The 20,755-nt window shown below is 45.1% G+C and overlaps 1 pseudogene; it reads right to left on the bottom strand.

Annotated features, from left to right (window-relative positions):
* Positions 1-15,144: 15,144 nt before the first annotated feature.
* Positions 15,145-20,755, bottom strand: part of LOC129040877 (beta-glucuronidase-like) — a 49,081-nt pseudogene continuing 43,470 nt past the window's right edge.

Here is a 20,755-nt window from a genome sequence, read left to right as displayed (position 1 = left end):
AAGGCAGGCAGATCACCTGAGGTCAGGAGTTCAAGACCAGCCTGGCGAACATGGTGAAACCCTGTCTATACTAAAAATACAAAACTCAGCCAGGCGTGGTGGTGGGCACCTATAATTCCAACTACTTGGGAAGCTGATGCACGAAAATCACTTGAAAACCCAGGAGGTGGAGGTTGCAGTGAGCCGAGACGGCACCATTGCACTCCAGCCTGGACAACAAGAGCAAAAATCTATCTCAAAAAAAAATTAAGAAATAATAAATAAATAAACAAAAATACACCCTGAAAAAATATTAGCACCCTTAATACATACAGCAGGAGGACAGGCTTCCATGTTTGTGACTCCATCTCCAATCATGATTATTTTCTTAAAATGAAAATTTTCCTTTAAATGTTTAATCACCTTTCCTTTTCCACCAGATTTGGCTGTTGGCTGTGTCTCATCAAAACCTACATATTCACCTTAAAAGAGCAATAAAAACAGGGTTAAAGATTCACAGATGTATCTTACCAGTTCCAGCTTTCTGCATAAATGATATATTCACTTAAATGTCATTGAGAAGGCAAAAAATGGCCCTCGGTAAAGTCGCACAACCTGGAGCTCCATACCTGTTGCTGGGAATAAATAAGCTTTGCTTTGCTTTTATTTCCTTTTATGATTACGATTATGAATATAGAAATGGGGTCTTGATACGTTGCCCAGGTTGGTCCGGAACTCCTAGGCTCATATGATCCTCCTGCCTCGGCCTCCCAAAGTGCTGGGATTACAGGTGTGAGCCACCACACCCAGCTAACCTTTGCTTTTAAATTACAAATATCAATTGTAGAGATGGCTCTATTAGGTCATAAATACCTAGGGGTGAATTTGTTGTATCCTTTAAGCTTCCAGTAATTGTAAAACCTTGTTGAGATGGCAGAACACCATAAAATATTAATATATCAAATTTATGTATTTATTTATTTATTTTTGAGACAGAGTCTCACTCTGTTGCCCAGGCTGGAGTGCAATGGCATGATCTCAGCTCACAGCAACATCCGCCTCCCAGGTTCAAGCCATTCTCATATCTCAGCCTCCCAAGTAACTAGGATTACAGGTGCATGCCACCGCACCAGCTAAGTTTTGTATTTTCAGTAAAGACAGGGTTTCACCACTTTGGCCAGGCTGGTCCTGAACTTCTGACCTCAGCCTTGGCCTCCCAAAGTTCCAGGATTACAGGCGTGAGCCACCATGCCTGGCCTTAATACATTAAATTTAAAATGTTAATATATAATGTCACCCAAAAGGAAATTCCAGATTATTTTTGATCAATTATTTCTATTCTTACAATAATTACCACACTCATTCTTGACTTCTTTTTTCAATGATCTCTATCTCTAGACCATTCAAGAACGTTCTATTAACATATTTACATTTTTAAAATATTTGGTTTTAAGAATATCAGCCCCCTAGGATGGGCGCAGTGGCTCACGCCTGTAATCCCAGCACTTTGGGAGGCTGAGGTGCATGGATCACCTGAGGTCAGGACTTTGAGATCAACCTGACGAACATGGTGAAACCCTGACTCTAATAAAAAAAAATACAAAAATTAGCCAGGCATTGTGGTGGGCACCTGTAATCCCAGCTATGCCAGAGGCTGAGGCAGGAGAATTGCTTGAACCCGGGTGGCAGAGGTTGCAGTGAGCCGAGATCGAGCCACTGCACACCATCCAGAGTAACAGAGTGAGACCCTGTCTCAAAAAAATAAAATAAAGAGTAAAATAAAAAGAATATCACTATCAGTCACTCCTTGATATATCTGGAGATCTAAGATAAGATAACAGCTGTGGCACCGCTATGGACCAGAGAGGGGACAGGAGGCTTCCCCAGGGGCAGCTGTAGTTCAGTAATCCATTTACAAAAGTCTCCCTTCTGAAGTCGCCATCTTTTTTTTTTTTTTTTAAGACAGAGTCTCACTCTGTCACCCAGGCTGGAAGTGCAGCTGCATGATCTTGGCTCACTGCAGCCTCCGCCTCCCAGCTTCAAGTGATTCTCCTCCCTCAGCCTCCAAGTAGCTGAGACTACAGGCGTGCGTCACCACACCCAGCTAATTTTTGTATTTTTTTTTTAGCCGAGTTGGGGTTTCACCATGTTGGCCAGGCTGGTCTCGAACTCCTAACCTCAGGTGATCCGCCCACCTTGGCATCCTAAAGTGCTGGGATTACAGGCATGAGCCACCATGTCCAGCCTTATTTTTGTATTTTTAGTAGAGACAGGGTTTCACCATGTTGGTCAGGCTGGTCTCGAACTCCTGACCTTATGATCCACCTGCCTCGGTCTCCCAAAGTGCTGGAATTATATGCGTGAGCCTCCATGTCCAGCCTTATATGTGTTTTTCTAAATGCACTTAGAAATCAATGGGTAGGGCTTGGCTGCTTTAGGAAACCATTCCAGAATTCTACTCTGCCCACGGGCCTAGAAAAACACAAGGTGAAGACAAACAAGGAAAACTTAGGTTTTCCCTGGAGAAAGAGGAAAGGTAGAAACAGACAGGACCAGACAACCGGCCAGACAAGACAACGTGTAAGTGCCAAAAAGAACCACACAGGCCACATCTTTAATTTCAGCACTTTGGGAGGCCGAGGTAGAAAATCACTTGAGAACAGCCTGGGCAGCATAGCAAGACCCCATCTCTACAAAAAAAATTTTAAAGGCTGGGTATAGTGGCTCATACCTATAATTCCCACACTTTGGGAGGCTGAGGTGGGAAAATTGATCACTTGAGCCCACAAGTTCAAGACCAGCCTGGGCAATATAGTGAGACCCTGTGTCTATAAAAATTTTTTTTTTAAAAATTAGGCATGGTGGCCTACATCTGTAGTCCCAGCTACTTAGGAAGCTGAGGCAGGAGGATCTCTTGAGCCCAGAAGGTTGATGCTGCAGTGAGCTGTGATCGTGGCACTGCACTCCAGCCTGGGTGACAAAGTGAGACCTTGTCTCTCAAAAAAAATTTTATTTATAAATTAGCTGGATTTGGTGGCATGCACCTGTAGTCCCCACTACTAAGGAGGCTAAGATGGAAGGGCCATTTGACCCCAGGGGTTTGAGACTGCAATGAGCCATGATTATACCACTGTACTCCAACCTGGGCAACAGAATGAGACGCTGACTCTTAAAAAAAAAAAAAAAAAATAGGCCAGGTGCGGTGGCTCACACCTGTAATCCCAGCACTTTGGGAGGCCAAGGCAAGTGGATCATTTGAGGTCAAGAGTTGGAGACCAGCCTGGCCAACACGGCAAAACCCATCTCTACTAAAAATACAAAAATTAGCTGGCTGTGGTGGCAGATGCCTGTAATCCCAGGTAATCTGGAGGCTGAGGCAGAATTGCATGAACCTGGGAGGCAGAAGTTGAAGTGAGTTGAGATCACACCACTGCACTCCAGCCAGGGCAATGGAGCAAGACTTCATCTCAAAAATAAATAAATAAAATTTTGCCAGGCACAGTGGCTCACGCCTGTGATCCCAGCACTTTGGGAGGCTGAGGTGGGCGGATCACCTGACGTCAGAAGTTTGAAATCAGCCTGACCAACATGGCGAAACGCTGTCTCTACTAAAAATACATAAACTAGCCTGGCATGGTGGTGGGCACCTGAAATCCCAATTACTCAGGAGGCTGAGGCAACAGAATTGCTTGAACCCGGGAGGTGGAAGTTGCAGTGAGCCAAGATCACACCATTGCACTCCAGCCTGGGCGACAGAGCAAGACTCTGCCTCAAAAAGAACAATAAATAAATAAAAAAAATTTAAAAAAATAGTAATACAATTAAAGAATAAAAATGAAAATAAATAAGCCACCCAGAGGGCACTCTAAAGCAATAGTCAGATACTCTCAGGAGGATGTGCCCCCCAACACTGGTGCTGAAATACACCTAAAACCGGGACTCCGCTTACCTTATGCAGTGAGTCAGGTGTCCAGGGTGCTCTGCTATGAGTCTCTGCACCTGCTCCCTGGAGGGCTGGATTAGGGCTAAGCGCTCCGTGAGAGCAGTTTTGAAAGGCACTGACCCACCCATGGCTCGCTGTGTCCTGGGAGGGAGACCCAATAGTCAGGCCAGCAGTTCCGATGTCCTTGAGGTTAACATGCCTTACTGCTTCGGGTCTACACAACATCCACCAAAAGGAAGATGCTACCAAGAGCCCCACTGTGCAAAAGACAGGCTTTGCTGCTATGAGAGCAAGGCCTTGGAATAAATTTCTGAAGGTATGTGTGAAAATAACGTTAACAGGCCGGGTGCAGTGACTCATGCTCATAATCCCAAAACTTTGGGAAGCTGAGGTGGGCAGATCACCTAAAGCCAGGAGTTTGAGACAAGCCTGGCCAACATGGCGAAACCCCATCTCTACTAAAAAAAGAGGCAAAAATTAGCCAGGTGTGGTGGTGTGTGCCTGTAATCCCATGTACTTGGGAGGCTGAGGCAGGAGAATTGCTGGAACCCGGGAGGTGGAGGTTGCAGTGAGCTGAGATCGCGCCACTGCACGCCGGCCTGGATGACAGAGTGAGACTCAGTCTCAAAACAAAAGAAGCCACACAGCCTATCCATAGGTAGTTTTCTTGAAAGCCATGAGCTGTCAAAATCAAGAAAATCTCAGCACTTTGGGAGGCCGAGGCAGGCAGATCATGAGGTCAGGAGTTCGGGACCAGCCTGGCCATCATGGTGAAACCCCATCTCTACTGAAAATACAAAAATTCGCCGGGTATGGTGGTGCATGCCTGTAATCCCAGCTACTCAGGAAGCTGAGGCAGGAGAATTGTTTGAATCCAGGAGGCAGAAGTTGCAGTTAGCCGAGATTGCACTGCTGCACTCCAGCCTGGGCTACAGATTGAGACTCAGTCTCGAAAAAAAAAAAAAGAAAAGAAAAAAGGCCAGGCACGGTGGCTCATGCCTGTAATCCCAGCACTTTGGGATGCAGAGGCAGGCAGATCATGAGGTCAGGAGATCAGGACATCGAGACCACCCTGGCCAACATGGTGAAACCCCGTCTCTACTGAAAATACAAAAATTAGCTGGGCGTGGTGGTGCACGCCTGTAGTCCCAGCTACTCAGGAGGTAGAGGCAGGAGAATCACTTGAAGCCATGAGGCGGAGGTTGCAGTGAGCTGAGATCATGCCACTACACTCCAGCCTGGGCAACAGAGCGAGACTCCATCTCAAAAAGAAAAAAGAAAAGAAAACAAAAAAGAGAAAAGAAAAGAAAGAAAAGAAAAGAAAATGACATGGTGTATGACTGGGGGACTGGGGCTGTGGAGGGAGGTGCCCAGCTGCAGGGCAGGAGGGCAGGAGGGAGGGAGGGGCTCTGACCCAGGACCCACCAAGAGGCTCTGAACCTTTCCAGGGAATCATTAAGGCCACACTTTCAACCATGACACAAAGCTGCTAGATACTTGGGCCCCGCTCCCCAAGCCATCTTCTTTGGTTAGTGACAGTTGTCATTCCCCTGATCAAGCTAAGAACATGTCTTATCCATATCTGTTTGCCATAAATATTTATATAAATGAATGAATATATCAAATTCAGCTCTAAGGAATGAAAGAAAAAGCCTAGTGCTCATGTTCCATAGCCAGGGTCTAGCACTTCATCCAAAACAGTCACTCTTTAGAAATTCTTTATCATTTCATAAAGTGAATAAAAGCTATCCCTACATTTCTGACGCCGCGTCCTCAATGCCACACATTTGGGCTAGCTCATCGGTTCCTTCTTCTCTGATAACTGTGCTGTCAACATCAAAACACACAGCATCTGCTGAGGGGAAAAGCTTCCTCAGCTCTGAGCGGGAGACCATCCTTGGAAGAATTTTCCTCCTATAGAAAATAAAAGATAAATATATTTAAAGACATCCAATAAAATTATGAAAAGATCCTACCTTGTCTAATAAGCCAATCTAATTTGTGTCAAAGTCAGTGCAGGCCACATAACAGTGTACTCATGAATTCATTCCTTTCTTTTTCCTTTTCTTTTTTACTTCCCACATGACACCAATTTCTTTTCTATTTCTTCTTCTTTTTTTTTTTTTAGATGTAGTCTTACTCTGTTGCCCAGTCTGGAGGACAGTGACATGATCTTGGTTTACTGAAACCTCTACCTCCTGGGTTCAATTGATTCTCGTGCCTCAGCCTCCTGAGTAGCTGGGATTACAGGCTCCTGCCATCACACCCAGCTAATTTTTTTTTTTTAATTTTTAGTAGAGATGGGATTTCACCATGTTGGCCAAGGCTGGTCTAGAACTCCTGACCTCAGGTAATCCGCCTGCCTCGGCCTCCCAAAGTGCTGGGACTACAGGTGTGAGCCACCGCACCCAGCTGGTACCAGCTTTTAACTATATTTGATGTGGAGGCCGGGCACGGTAGCTCACGCCTATAATCGCAACATTTTGGGAGGCTGAGGCAGGCAGATCACCTGAAGTCAGGAGTTCCAGACCAGCCTGGCCAACACGGTGAAACCCCATCTCTAATAAAAATAAAAATTAATATAAATTAGCCAGGCGTGGTGGTGTGCACCCATAATCCCAGCTACCCAGGTGCCTGAGGCAGGAGAATTGCTAGAACCTGGGAGGCAGAGGCTGCAGTGAGCCGAGATCGCACCACTGCACTCCAGCCTGGGTGACAGAGCAAGACTCCATCTCAAAAAAAAAGATACACATATAATATATATTTTATATATATCATCAAATATATATATGTATTGTTGAAACAATATTCAATTATTTTTGACCTAATTGTAGCAAGAAAGCAAGCATTAAAGTGGAGGTGTGCATAAGGCTCTGTGGGGACACAGGAAAAATGTTTAGCCTTATCTATGAAACAGGACTTCAGACTGGACGTGGTAGCTCATGCCTGTAATCCCAGCACTTTGAGAGGCTAAAGCAGGAGGATTTCTTGAGGCCAGGAGATTGAGACCAGCCTGGGCAACATAGAGAGACTCAGTCTCTACTAAAAATATTAATACAAAAAATTAGCTGGGCATGGTGGTACACGCCTATAATCCCAGCTACTCGGGGGGCTGAGGCAGAAGAATCACTTGAACCTGGGAGGTGGAGGCTGCAGAGAGCCAAGATCGCAACATTGCACTCCAGCCTGGGTGACAGAGCAAGACCCTGACTCTAACTAGAAGAAAAGAAAAGAAAGAAGGCTTCAAGGAGGCACAGGTATTTGAGCTGAATCTGACAGGTAAGTGGCCCTCTAAGTGGGTTGTCAAAGGGCAGGGCATCGATTTGGCATGTGCTGGGAGGAGAGGCAGAGAGGTGAAGACAAGGAGAGACGCTTGTGATGGCAGAGGGAGGAGCATGAGCAAAGATGAGGAGGAGGAAGAAGCAGATGACCTGCTGGAAGCTACCTCATGGCTTGGCCCAGGGGCCTGGCAGTGCATCAGGAGTTTAGACTAAGCAGGTCCTAGGGCCAGGCTAAGGAGCTTAGACTTTAACTTCCAGGTACTGGAAAATGCTTTAAGCTTCAGAAGAAAGGTCAGAGCTAAATATAAGGGCTAAACATACACAAGGTCGCCAATGTAGAGGGGATAGTTGAAGACATGGTCTGATTTAAGTCCAGGGAAAGGCCGGGCACAGTGGCTCATGCCTGTAATCCCAGCACTCTGGGAGGCTGAGGCAGGAGGATCACTTAAGGCCAGGAGTTCAAGACCAGCCTGGTCAACATGGCAAAACCCCATCTCTACTAAAAATACAAAAATTAGCCAGGTAGGGTGGCGTGCACCTGTAGTCCCAGCTATTCGAGAGGCTGAGGCAGGAGAATTGCTTGAACCTGGGAGGCAGAGATTGCAGTGAGCCGAGATCATGCCACTGCACTCCAGCATGGGTGACAGAGTGAGACCGTCTCAAGAAAATAAAAAATTATAAAAGTAAAGGTCAGGGACAACAGAGAGAGGGAGAAGAGAAGAGCACTAAGGACAGAGCCTGCAGGACCACCACCTTTACGTCCTCACTTGAGCCTGGGCAGGAGAAGGAAAATGGTGAAGTTACAGGAAGAAACTCTGGGAGGCACACGCCACAGAAGCTGCAGAGGCAGAGAGTCAAAACGAACTTTATTTATTTATTTATTTTTTTGAGACAAGTTCTCACTGTCACCCAGGCTGGAGTACAGTGGTGTGATCGTGGCTCACTGCAGCCTCCAACTCCCGGGCTCAAGAGATTCCTCCTGCATCTGCCTCCCAAGTAGCGGGGACTACAGGCATGCACCACTATGCCTGGCTAATTTTTAAAAATTTTTTTGTAGAGATGGGGGTCTTCTATGTTGCCCAGACTGGTCTTGAACTTCTGGACTCAAGCAATCCTCCCACCTAGGTCTCCCAAAATGGTGGGATTACAGGCATAAGCCCCCATGCGTGGTCTTTATTTCTTAGAAAATCTTTGGACTAGAATTAGGGTGAAAGGGATCCTCAAGGTTGCCTAGACCAGCCTCCCATCAGAGACTAATATGTCATATATAGAAGGCTACACAAGTGATGTAAGTAATCTATATTTAGAATAGACTGTGGTTAAAAACAGACTCAAAGCAGCTGACCAACCCACTGCTCAACTGATTTCCAACCAATGCAGTTGGCAGAATAATGCCATTTAAAGTTGGCCTGGAAAAAAAATCTTTTAAGTCAGGGGTCAGCAAGCTATGGCTTGTAGGTCAAATCCACCCTGCCACCTGGTTTTGTATGGCTCACAAGTAAGAATAATTTTTACATTTTATTTTACTTTTTTTTTTGAGACAGAATCTCATTCTGTCACCCAAGCTGGAGTGCAGTGTTGCCATCATAGCTCACTGCAGCCTCAAACTCCTGGACTCAAGCGATCCTTCCATCTTGACCTCTCGAGTAGCTGGGACTACAGGTGTGAGCCACCATGCTCAGCTGATTTTTACATTTTAAACAGTTGGAAAAAAATAATTAGAAGAATAATATTTGTTGACATGTCAAAATTAATGAAATTCAAATTTCAGGCTGGCTGCAGTGGCTCACGCCTGTCATCCTAGCACTTTGGGAAGCTGAGGCAGGAGGATTACTTGAAGCCAGGAGTTCAACACCAATCTGGGCAACATAGCAAGATCCCATCTCTACAAAAGTATTTTTTAAATTAGCCAGGTGTGGTGGTGCACGCCTACAGACCTAGCTACTCAGGAGGCTGAGGGAGAAAGATTGCCTGAGCACAGGAGTTTGAGGCTGCAGTGAGCTACAACCATGACACTGCACTCCAGCCTGGGTGACAGAGTGAGAGCCTGTCTCAAAAGTAATAATAATAATAAATAAAAATGAAATTCAAATTTCAGTGTCTATTAAATCTTTTTTTTTTTTTTTTTTTGAGAAGGAGTCTCGCTGTCACCCAGCTAGAGTGCAGTGGCATAATCTTGACTCACTGTAACCTCTGCCTCCCAGGTTTAAGCGATTCTCCTGCCTCAGCCTCCTGAGTAGCTGGGATTACAGGCTCCTGCCACCACACCCAGCTAATTTTTGTATTTTTAGTAGAGATGGGGTTTCACCATGTTGGCCAGGCTGGTCTTGAACTCCTGACCTCAAGTGATCTGCCTGCCTCGGCCTTCCAAAGAGCTGGGATTACAGGAGTGAGCCACCGCACCCTACCAGAGTCACCACACCCGGCCAATTAACATAATGTCTTTATTACACAATTTATGCCCTTCATGATCTGGCTCCTATGCCTATGTATTTTACCAACCTCATTCCCCACACACACACATTTTTACACACACATATTATTCACACGGACACACACACACTTTTTTTATTTTGAGTTAGGGCCTCACTCTGTCACCCAGGCTGGAGTGCAATGGTGCAATCTCAGCTCATTGCAACCTCTGCCTCCCTAGCTCAAGTGATTCTCCCACTTCAGCCTCCTGAGCAGTTGGGACCACAGGCATGCACCGGGATGCCTGGCTAATTTTTTGCATTTTTAGTAGAGACGGTGTTTTGCCACGTTGCCCAAGGTGGTCTCAAACTTTTGGCCTAAAATGATCCATGCTCCTCAGCCTCCGAAAGTGCTAGGACTACAGGCGTGAGCAACCGTACCTGGCCACACACCCAATTTATGGCTCAAGGAATACTAAGAACATGTTTCTTTTCTTTTTTTTTTTTTCGAGACAGAATCTTGCTCTGTCACCCAGGCTGGAGTGTAGTACAGTGCCGCAATCTTAGCTCACTGTAACCTCCCTCACCTGGTTTCAAGCAATTCTCCTCCCTCAGCATCCTGAGTAGCTGAGACTACAGGTGTGTGCCACCACATCTGGCTAATTTTTGTATTTTTAGTAGAGACAGGGTTTCACTGTGTTAGCCAGGCTGGTCTTGAACTCCTGACCTCAGGTGATCTGCCCACCTCAGCCTCCTAAAGTGCTGGGATTACACAACTGAGCCACTGCACCCGGCCGGGCTTGTTTCTTATGCATGTCATGTGTTCATGTGTGTGTGTGCCTGTTTTTTTTTGCTTTTTTTTTTTTTTTTTTTTTGAGACAGAGTCTTGCTCTGTCACCCAGGCTGGAGTGCAGTCATGAGACCTCGGCTCACTGCAACCTCCCCCTCCCAGGTTCAAGCAATTCTCTTGCCTCAGCCTCCTGAGTAGCTGATTACAGGCACCCGCCACCATGCCCGGCTAATTTTTGTATTTTTAGTAGAGATGGGGTTTCACCATGTTGGCCAGGCTGGTCTTGAAATCCTGACTCAGGTGATCCACCTGCTTCAGCCTCCCAAAGTGCTGGGATTACAAGCATGAGCCACTGCACCGGGCCACTAAAGAACTTTTTTTTTTGGGGGGAGAGGTGGGGGGACAGAGTCTCACTCTGTCTCCCAGGATGGAGTACAGTGGCGCGATCTCGGCTCACTGTGAGCTCCGCCTCCCGGGTTCACGCCATTCTCCTCCCTCAGCCTCCGGAGTAGCTGGGACTACAGGTGCCCGCCATCACACCCGGCTAATTTTTTTTGTATTTTTTTTAGCAGAGACGGGGTTTCACTGTGTCAGCCAGGATGTCTGGATCTCCTGACCTCGTGATCCACCTGCCTCGGCCTCCCAAAGTGCTGGGATTATAGGCAAGAGCCACCGCGCCTGGTCAACTAAAGAACTTTTTAAGAAGGTACATGAGAAGGCCAGGCGTGGTGGCTCATGCCTGTAATCCCAGTACTTTGGGAGGCTGAGGCGGGCGGATCACCTGAGTCAGGAGTTGGAGACCAGACTGGCCAAGATGGTGAAACCCTGTCTCTACTAAAAACTCAAAAATTAGCCAGGTGTGGTGGCATACACCTGTAATCCCAGCTACTTGGGAGGCTGAGACAGGAGAATTGCTTGAACCTGGGAGGCGGAGGTTGCCATTAGCCGAGATAGCGCCACTGCACTCCAGCCTGGGCAACAAGAATTAAAACTCCGTTCCCCACCCCCCCGCCAAAAAAAAGAAATTTGGAAAACAGAATTGGCTAGAAACTGGAATTCACACTAATTACCCCCAGGATGCAGAGGGCTCAGGGAATGGGTGGGTGGGGGAGTAGTGGGTGTCTTGTTCTCATTAGTTGAGTGCTCATCAGGAGCACCCCCCGGTTGAAACTTTCCGATTTATACTAAAAAAAATCCAGAATGTCCACGGAGAAGAATAAATGTGGTTGCATCGTGGCTTGAAGAATTGAGGATCCTTCCAGAGCAGAGTTTTACACATGACTTCTCAATCTGGTCTTCTGGAAATGTCCTGGTCTCAGGACCAGAAGATCCAGGCGAGAGTCTGGCTCTGACATCTCTCTGCTGTGGGACTTCAGGCAAGTCCCTGTGATTGAGCTACAATACTTTCCCTCTGTAATGGCGGAAGAGAGAGGCATATGCTTTATGGACCATTCAGGGGCATGTAAAGCTCACATTAAATGAGATATCTGTCTGCTCACTTTGACTTTCACATCACTGTGCAAGCATGGATTACCATTACCAACCAGGTGGGAGGGTGTCAGAAGAGACAGGAACAAATGTCTTCTAAAACCCAGGTTAGGTCAGGTGCAGTGGCTCACGTCTGTTAATTCCAGCATTTGGGGAGGCTGAGGCAGGTGGATCACCTGAGGTCAGGAGTTTGAGACCAGCCTGGCTAACACGGTGAAACCCTGTCTCTACTAAAAATACAAAATCAGCCAAGCATGGCAGCACATGCCTATAATCCCAGCTGCTCAGGAGGCTAAGACAGGAGAGTTCCTTGAATCTGGAAGATAGAAGTTGCAGTGAGCTGAGATTGCACCACTGCATTCCAGCCTGGGCAACAGAGCTAGACTCTGTCTCAAAAAAAAAAAAAAGAAAAAAAAAAAAGAAAAAGAAACAGAAAAAACAAAATAAAATCCAGCTTAGACTTAGGAAGTTAGGAAGTCTCTTTTCTCTTTCTTTCTCTCTCTCTTTTTTTTTTTTGACAGGGTCTTGCTCTGTCCCCCATGCTGGAGTGCAGTGGCACAATCATAGCTCACTACAGCCTCGACCTCCAGGGCTCAAGAGATCCTCCCACCTCAGCCTCCTGAACAGCTGGAACCACAGGCCTGGCTAATTAAAAAAAAAAATTTTTTTTGTAGAGACAAGGTCTCCCTAATGTTGCCCAGCCTGGTCTCGAACTGCTGGCCTCAAGGCATCCTCCAACCTTGGCTTCCTAAAGATATGGGATTACAGGTGTGAGCCACCATGCCTGGCCTGGTCTCTTCTTTTCATCTGTGAGTTGGAGGCACAGTCTTTAGTAGCTCAGCTTCCTGGGAGAGAGAACGAAACAGTGAGCATGCCTGGGGCCTGGGTTAGGGCAGAATTCTTGGTGGATGTGGGTGGAAGGGGTGAAGTGAAGAATCTGGGCAGTTGTCAAGATGAGGAATTCAAAATGTCAAAGGACAAAGACCTACAAGAAGCACTAACGTATAATCTTTTTTTTTTTTTCTTGCGATGGAGTTTTGCTCTTGTTGCCCAGGCTGGCATGCAATGGCGTGATCTTGGCTCACTGCAACCTCCACCTCCCAGTTTCAAGTGATTCTCCTGTCTCAGTCTCCTGAGTAGCTGGGATTACAGGCGCCCACTATTACACCCGGCTAATTTTTGGTATTTTTAGTAGAGACAGGGTTTCACCATGTTGGCCAGGCTGGTCTCGAACTCCTGACCACAGGTGATCCACCTGGCTCGGCCTCCCAAAGTGCTGGGATTACAGGTGTAAGCCACTGCACCTGGTCTAATGTGTCATCTTAATTGAGAGCCATAAACATTCATTTATCAGATATCAATTGGTGGTTTTTATTTAATGGGTATATTTCTTTGAAGGTGATGCCACATTGGAACAGGGTCTCATGGGATTAATTTGGATTATATTTAGGGATTGACCATCAAAATTTTGGAACTCAGCTGTTGTGTTCAGTTGAACCACTTATTAACCCAAAGCTAGGTGCAGTGGCTCACACCTATAATCTCAGCATTTTGGGAGGGCAAGGCAGGAGGATCGTTTGAGCCCAGGAGTTAGAGACCAGCCTGAGCAACATAGTGAGACCCCATCGCTACCAAAAAAAAAAAAAGAAAAAAAAAAATTAGCCAGTCCGGGCATGGCAGCTTGCATCTGTAGTCCCAGCTATGCAGGAGGCTGAGGGGGGAGGATGGCTTTAGCCTGGGAGGTTGAGGCTGCAGTAAGCCATAATCACACCATTGTATTCCAGCCTGGGCAACAGAGCAAGACCCCAACTCAATAAAATAAAATAATCATGCAAGATCTGAGCTGTTATATAATTAAAAATTTGTTCTAGAATGGGCCGGGCGTGGTGGCTCAGGCCTGTAATCCCAGCACTTTGGGAGGCAGAGGCGGGCGGATCATGAGGTCAGGAGATCAAGACCATCCTGGCTAACATGATGAAATCCCATGTCTACTAAAAATACAAAAAAATAGGCCAGGCGTGGTGGCGGGCACATGTAGTCCCAGCTACTTGGGAGGCTGAGGCAGAAGAATGGCATGAACCTGGGAGGCGGAGCTTGCAGTGAGCTGAGATCACGCCACTGCACTATAGCCTGGAGGACAGAGCAGGACTCCATCTCAAAAATAAATAAATAAATAAATAAAATAGAATAAAATAAAAAATTTATTCTAGAATGAAGAATTTCCCTGGTTTCTGAAAGGGAGCTTCTAAATCCTTGGAACTTCCCGAGTGATAGGAGTGTGTGTTATTCACACACTCTGCTCCCGCCTGAGTTTATGTTAATGAGGTGACTTGGGATGGGAGCTGGCCATGCCAGAAATTCCAACCATGTGATTACAGGGTTGGAGCTTTGAGCCAGGGGATATCAGCCCAACCTGTGGGGTGGGGTAGGGTGGGAGGCTGGAGACTGAGTTCAGTCACATGGCCAACGATTCACTGAATAACATCTATGATGAAACCCCAATAAAAATTCTGGACACTGAGGCTTGAGGGAGCGTCCTGGTTGGTGAACATAGAGGTGTGCCAGATTCTATGGGGACAGAGCCTGGAACCTGTGCATTTGGGACCCTCCCCTGAGGCCTTGCCCTATATGTCTCTTCATTTGGTGGGTCCTGATTTGTACTCTTTATAATAAAACTGTAATAAAAAGTATAGAACTTACCTGAATTCTGAGTCATTTTAGCAACTTATTGATCCTAAGGAGGGTCATGAAACCCCTTTCCCTCCCAGATTGGGGGCCAGTTGGTCAGAAGTGCATGTGGCTTGGTGACCCCTGAAATGGTCTCTGAAATGAGGATGGTCTTGCTGGAAACTGTGCCCTTAAACCTGTGGAGTCTGATGTTAACTCCAAGTGCCCAGCGTCAGAATTGCATCGCAGTAATTGCAGAGCCAAGAGAACACCACACCTTATTTCATTTTGTCAGCCAAGAAATTCTCTCTCCAGGGCTTATTTTGTGCTAGACCTGGTGGTGGGTGCCACAGGTACCACCTAACTGTTGAATGCTGTGTTACTAAAGGAATTAATGAGGCTCAAAATAGCACCCGTGTCAAAGGTACGACACTGTGAAAACACGCCATGATCGGAATTACTATTTTTGGGAGGATGCACAGATTTGGAGGACCAGATTTTCATACACATTCATTAAACCAAGGAAGTCAAAAAACTTCCTAAAGTTAAAGGCTGGAAAGGAATTTTTACCATTACCTTAAGAGATGTCCCATTTCTTAAGAACTTGGAGTCATTGCTTGATGGAGAAAGGATGCCGGTGGCAGACACGGTGGTCCTATCTGTGAAATCTCCTTGGGATGTGCCAGTTGTGGTGAGTTTGCTGTGGGGGAAATGTTTGAGACCACTGTTAGCAAGGACTTGAGAAGTGCACCAGGCATTGTGCACCAAAAGCAGGAGGAAGGGCTTGAGGTCCCCTTGAGTCCTCATGTGGATGGGTGGGCCCATGGCAGAGAAGCACTAGTAGATGAATGTTTGTAAGACTCCATATTGGGGGTTTTCCTGTCCTGGAGGCCAACACCTCCATTTCTCTTTATCTCTCTCATTTCTCTTTCTCTCTTTCTTTCTGTCTCTCTTTGCATTTCTTCCAAATTCCCAGGTGGTCCTGATGCAACTGGACTCAGGACCACAAATAGAGAACCTCTGCTCTCAAGGGTGGCAGAGAAGTAGATGCAAGTAGCTTCAATTCCTGAATCACCACACGTGAAAGGCCAACCAGCAAATACCAACCCGGGGCTCTGAGTGAGAGATCAGCCAGTGTGTTTAACCTCTGAGATTTGGGAATTAACTATCATAGAGGCTCAAATTACTTAATTAAGGCAGAAGAAACGATAGTTGTCTCAGTGGAGAAGAGGAAAACCTCACTGAGGTTTCTGACTATTATTCCTTGGCTTAAAATACAAGACTCTTTAGACCCTAACCTTCTCCCTCCCCCAAGTCTCCCACCAGCCTCGCACTCTCTCTAGATTCTAGGTCAACAAGGCTGCAGCAGGAACACTGAGAAAAGGGGGCAGAAGTGAAATCACCTTAGTTGGCCAAAAGACAGCCTTCTGAAAGCTAGGTATGAAATAAGAATATTGCAGACCCAATAATTTATGTATTAATTTTTGAGATAATTGTAGATTTGTATGCAGTTATAGAGAATAAATCAGAGATTCCATATAACTTTTACCCCGTTATTCCAATAGAAATTGCTTGCAAAAATACATTAACAAAATCAGAATATTGATATTGATACGACCAAGATATAAAACATTTCCATCACCACAAGCATCTTTCTGGTTGCTTTTTTAATAGCCACATCCACTTACCTCCAACTTTCTTTTCTATTGGCTTGTTTCAGAAAACTGCCAAACTATTTTTCCAACTTACATCCTCACCAGCAGTGTATAAATGATCTGGTTTCCTCACATTATCAATAGCATTTGTTATTACTATTTTTTTTAATTTTAGCCATTCTGATAGGTGTGGAATATTTCACTGCCGTTCTAATTTACATCTCCCTAATGGCTAACGATATTGAGTATCTTTTCATGTGCTTATTTGTCCTCTGTATATCTTCTTCAGTATCTCTCATTCATTCTATGTCTTTTTTTTTTTTAATGAGACAGGGTCTTGCTCTGTTGCCCAGGCTGGAACACAGTGGCGTGATCATGGCTCACTGCAGCCTCTTAACTCCTGGGCTCAAGGCAATCCTCTCACCTCAGCCTCCTCAGTAGCTGGGACTACAGGCATGAGCCACCATGCTTGGCTCATTCAGGGGAATTGTTTGAACCCAGGAGGCAGAGGCTGCAGTGAGCCGAGATCACGCCACTGCACTCCAGCCTGGGTGACAGAGCAAGACTCCAAAAAAAAAAACTTTTTTTTGTAGAGACAGGGTCTCACTACATTGCCCAGGCTGGTCTCAAACTCCTGGGCTCAAACGATCCTCCCACCTCAGCCTCCCAAAATGCGAGGATTACAGTCATGAACCTTTCATTCATTCTTTAAAAGATATTTGCTGTGTGCGGATTGTAGAGAGGCACAGTTCTAGGAAGTATAGATACGGTGAGAGGCAAGTTACCTAAAGGATCAGAGCAAGAAGACACTGTCATTGCTGGGGTACTGACTGTCTCCTAGACAGGAGCAAGATTAACCATGATCTAAGTGAATGAGTTAACAATCTCAAAAATATCAAATCTTTTTTTAACTAGAAGGGGCAGTTGTTGGTCAGTGTGGCAAAGATTTGGAGACGCATCTTTCGTCTGGTGGTATCTCTCAGCAGAAGACAGAGAGAAAGCACTACAGCCCTTTCGCTCTTCTTATAAGGCAATGTACCTCAATCTGTCTTAACTGAGAAGCCATCTTCCGTGCACCTACGTACAGGGGGAAAAGGTGCTGATGTGCTACTGTATATGTGCTACTGTATATATATGTGCATATATATATATATATATATATATATTTTTTTTTTTTTTTTTGAGATGCAGTCTCAGTCTGTCACCCAGGCTGGGGTGCAGTGGCATGATCTAGGCTCATTGCAACCTCTGCCTCCCAGGTTCAAGTGATTCTCCTGCCTCAGCCTCCCACATAGTTGGGACTACAGGCGAGTACCACCACGCCCGGCTAATTTTTTGTATTTTTAATAGAGACAGGGTTTCACCGTGTTTGCCAGGATGGTCTTGATCTCCTGACCTCATGATCCACCCACCTTGGCCTCCCAAAGTGCTGGGATTACAGGCGTGAGCCACCACACCCAGCTCTATAAGTACCCTATATTTATAGGGATCTGAAGAAAGGTAACACAGGCTTTCTGGTTACACATCGGTCTATTTAGAGTTGGGTTACTGTGAGTCTTTCTGAAGATCAATTCCCCTCAGAGTGCATTGACAATATCAAGTTTATAGGCTTGCTCAACTTAGAGGGACATTTCACTGACCTTGACGTCATGTGAAGCCTCATGACAGCAAATCAAACTTCCTTGGTGACCTTCCACCTTTACCACAGGCCTGTCTTAAAGTATTAACCCAAATTGTTGGCAGTTTCATTCTTCTCAGGCTTTGTGTGTGTTCATCTGCCTGCCTGGAATTGTCTCTCTGCTTTGTTTACCAGGAGAACTCCTACATTTCCCCCAAAACCCAATTCAAATATCCACTCTATTGTGATGACTCTTTTTTTAAGTGTTTTCAGTTTTTATTTTCTTTGGACTTATCATCGTACTTTGGATGTGCCTTTGTTTTTAATTACCTATTTAATGCCTGTTGGATATAGGCTCTAAGGTTGCTATTTTGTGTATTTGATCCTCACACAAACTCCTTATAGAGATTTTATTTTTTTGAGAGAGGGTCTTACTCTGTCACCCAGGCTGGAGTGCAGTAGCATGATCATAGCTCAATGCAGCCTCAAACTCTTGGGATCAAGCAATCCTCCTGTCTTGGCCTCTTGAGTAGCTGGGACTATAGGCATGTGCCACCATGGCTGGTTAATTTTTAAAAAATTTTTTGTAGAGATGGGGTCTCCCTATGTCACCCAGGCTGGTCTTGAACTCCCAACTGCAAGGGATCCTCCTGCCTCAGCCTCCAAACTGAGGAGAAAGGAACTACCCAAACTAGGGGGCATCCCAAAGTGCTGAGATTACAGGTGTGAGCCACCACACCTGGCCAGAGAGAGATGTTTTTATCCACATATTATAAACGATAGATTTAAGCCTCAGAAAGTTTAAGTCCAGTCATACAGTCAGTGAGTTTCCTAGGCTAAAATTCTAATTGCGATGTGTCGGCTGCAAAGGGCAGGCCCTTTTAAGCACCTCATTCTGATCACGGCACTTGGTTATTTATTTGCTTGTCTACGCCTCCATTAGTCTGTGTTTATAAGACCCATGACTGTGTATCACACTCACACCGTCACCGCCTTGCCCCAGCCGTGCCATGCACGTGTGTTGAGTGAATAAGTGGATGAGTGAGTGAGTGAATGAATACATGAATTTTTCACATGGCAGAGATACAGTCATGTGTAATAGATTTTGAACAAATATTTTATTTCACTGTCGGTAGCCTTCTGTCTTGAATTAACTACTATTATCTTCTCTTGCTATCCATCTTATATTTTAAAAAATTCCACTGAGATATTCATGGGAAGATGTTCCTCCCAGTCCCTTCTGGAGAACTGTCCAACCACACAGTACTAATTTCATACAACTTAAATGGCCCAGACATTTAGCTTACCTCTCTCATTTATATTACAGTACAAATCTGGGATGTGCTTCTTTAAGTGACAGGAGACAGCCTCTAATCTACACATGATTTCTTCTCAACTGCTCTCTCTGTGTAATGGCAGATGGTTCACAGGCCCATCCTGTGAATGTTATGGTACTTAATGCATAAATAGAGTCTGGGAGGGGAGGAGAGAGAGAGAGAGATGAGATAAAAGACAATTACCATTTGTTCACATTTGAAATCCCATTTAGAGGAGGAGTTGCGGCTCAAAAATGGAAGATGGAGATGGAGCGAGGAGGAAGCCAGTTACATACAAGGTAAAATCTGGGGGATTAGCTGGATATAATTGACAGCAGAGATGTTTATTTCATGCAAGCACAACCTTGATTTCTTCTAATCTGCTTGCTTAAATATTAGGACTTCAGGAAGGCAACCTCCATATTTTACATGAAACAAATTTGCAGTTAAAATAAAATAATTATTAACATTTTACAACAAATGCTTAATCTATTTAATATTTAATTATCTTCTACAGAGCAAATGAATAATTTAAATAAACACTTAGATCCTCTCATGAAACAAAAACACAAAGAGATTTCTAACAAACTTTTAAAACAATATATAGCCACAGCAGAAATGGGGAAAAAAATGCAATCAAGTAGGAGGCCCTTTTCTGTCCATGAAATTAGCAAAGATACAAAAATGATGATCCAAATCGTGGTAAATATATAACGCAATGTGCAGCCTCATATACTTTTGGCTGGAATATGAATTAGTTCCATCTTTTCAGAATTATCTACAAAGAATAGTAAAAGTACACAGAAACATTATCTCTAAATTCGGTTTCTGAAAACTTATCTTAAAGCAATAATTCAAGATTGGTGGAGGGAAGGAAAGTTTTATACAAAAAGACATTCGTCACACTCTTGTTATTACTGGGGTAAAGTAGGTAAAAAAATAAATGACTAAATCTAGAAATCTGGTTTGGTCACAGTAGAGTCCTACAACAAAATATTTTATGTCTTTTACCCACTGCTTTTGTTGACATCTGTAGATAAGCTAAATAGTCAGTTGTATTTTCTTGTAGATTTTGATTTTTTTTTTTTTAAAGACAGAGTCTCACTCTGTTGCCCAGGCTGGAGTGCAGTGGTGCAATCTCGGCTCACTGCAACCTCCCCCTCCCAGGTTCAAGCAATTCTCTGGCCTCAGCCTCCCAAGTAGCTGGGATTACAGGCATGTCACACCATGGTCGGCTAATTTTTTGTATTTTTAGTAGAGATGGAACTTTGCCATGTTGGCCAAGCTGGTCTCAGACTCCTGGCCTCAAGTGATCCACCTGCCTTGGCCTTCCGAAGTGGTGGGATTACAGGCATGAGCCACCAAGCCTGGTCGGATGTTCTTATTTCTTGTTTTTTGTTTTTTTTTTTTCCAGAGTCAGGATCTCAGTCTGTCACTCAGGCTAGAGTGCAATGGTGCAGTCATAGCTCACTGCAGCCTCCAACTCCTGAGCTCAAACAACTCTCCTGCCTCAGCCCCCCAAGTAGCTGGGACTACACCACTATGTACACTATGTTCACCACTATGCCTGGCTAATTTTGCGTTTTGTTGTTGTTGTTGTTGTTTTT

The sequence above is a fragment of the Pongo pygmaeus genome, chromosome 6 (assembly GCF_028885625.2).
Source record: "Pongo pygmaeus isolate AG05252 chromosome 6, NHGRI_mPonPyg2-v2.0_pri, whole genome shotgun sequence".
NCBI classification, from domain to species: Eukaryota; Metazoa; Chordata; class Mammalia; order Primates; family Hominidae; genus Pongo; species Pongo pygmaeus.
This window is presented reverse-complemented; position numbering and strand designations above follow the sequence as displayed.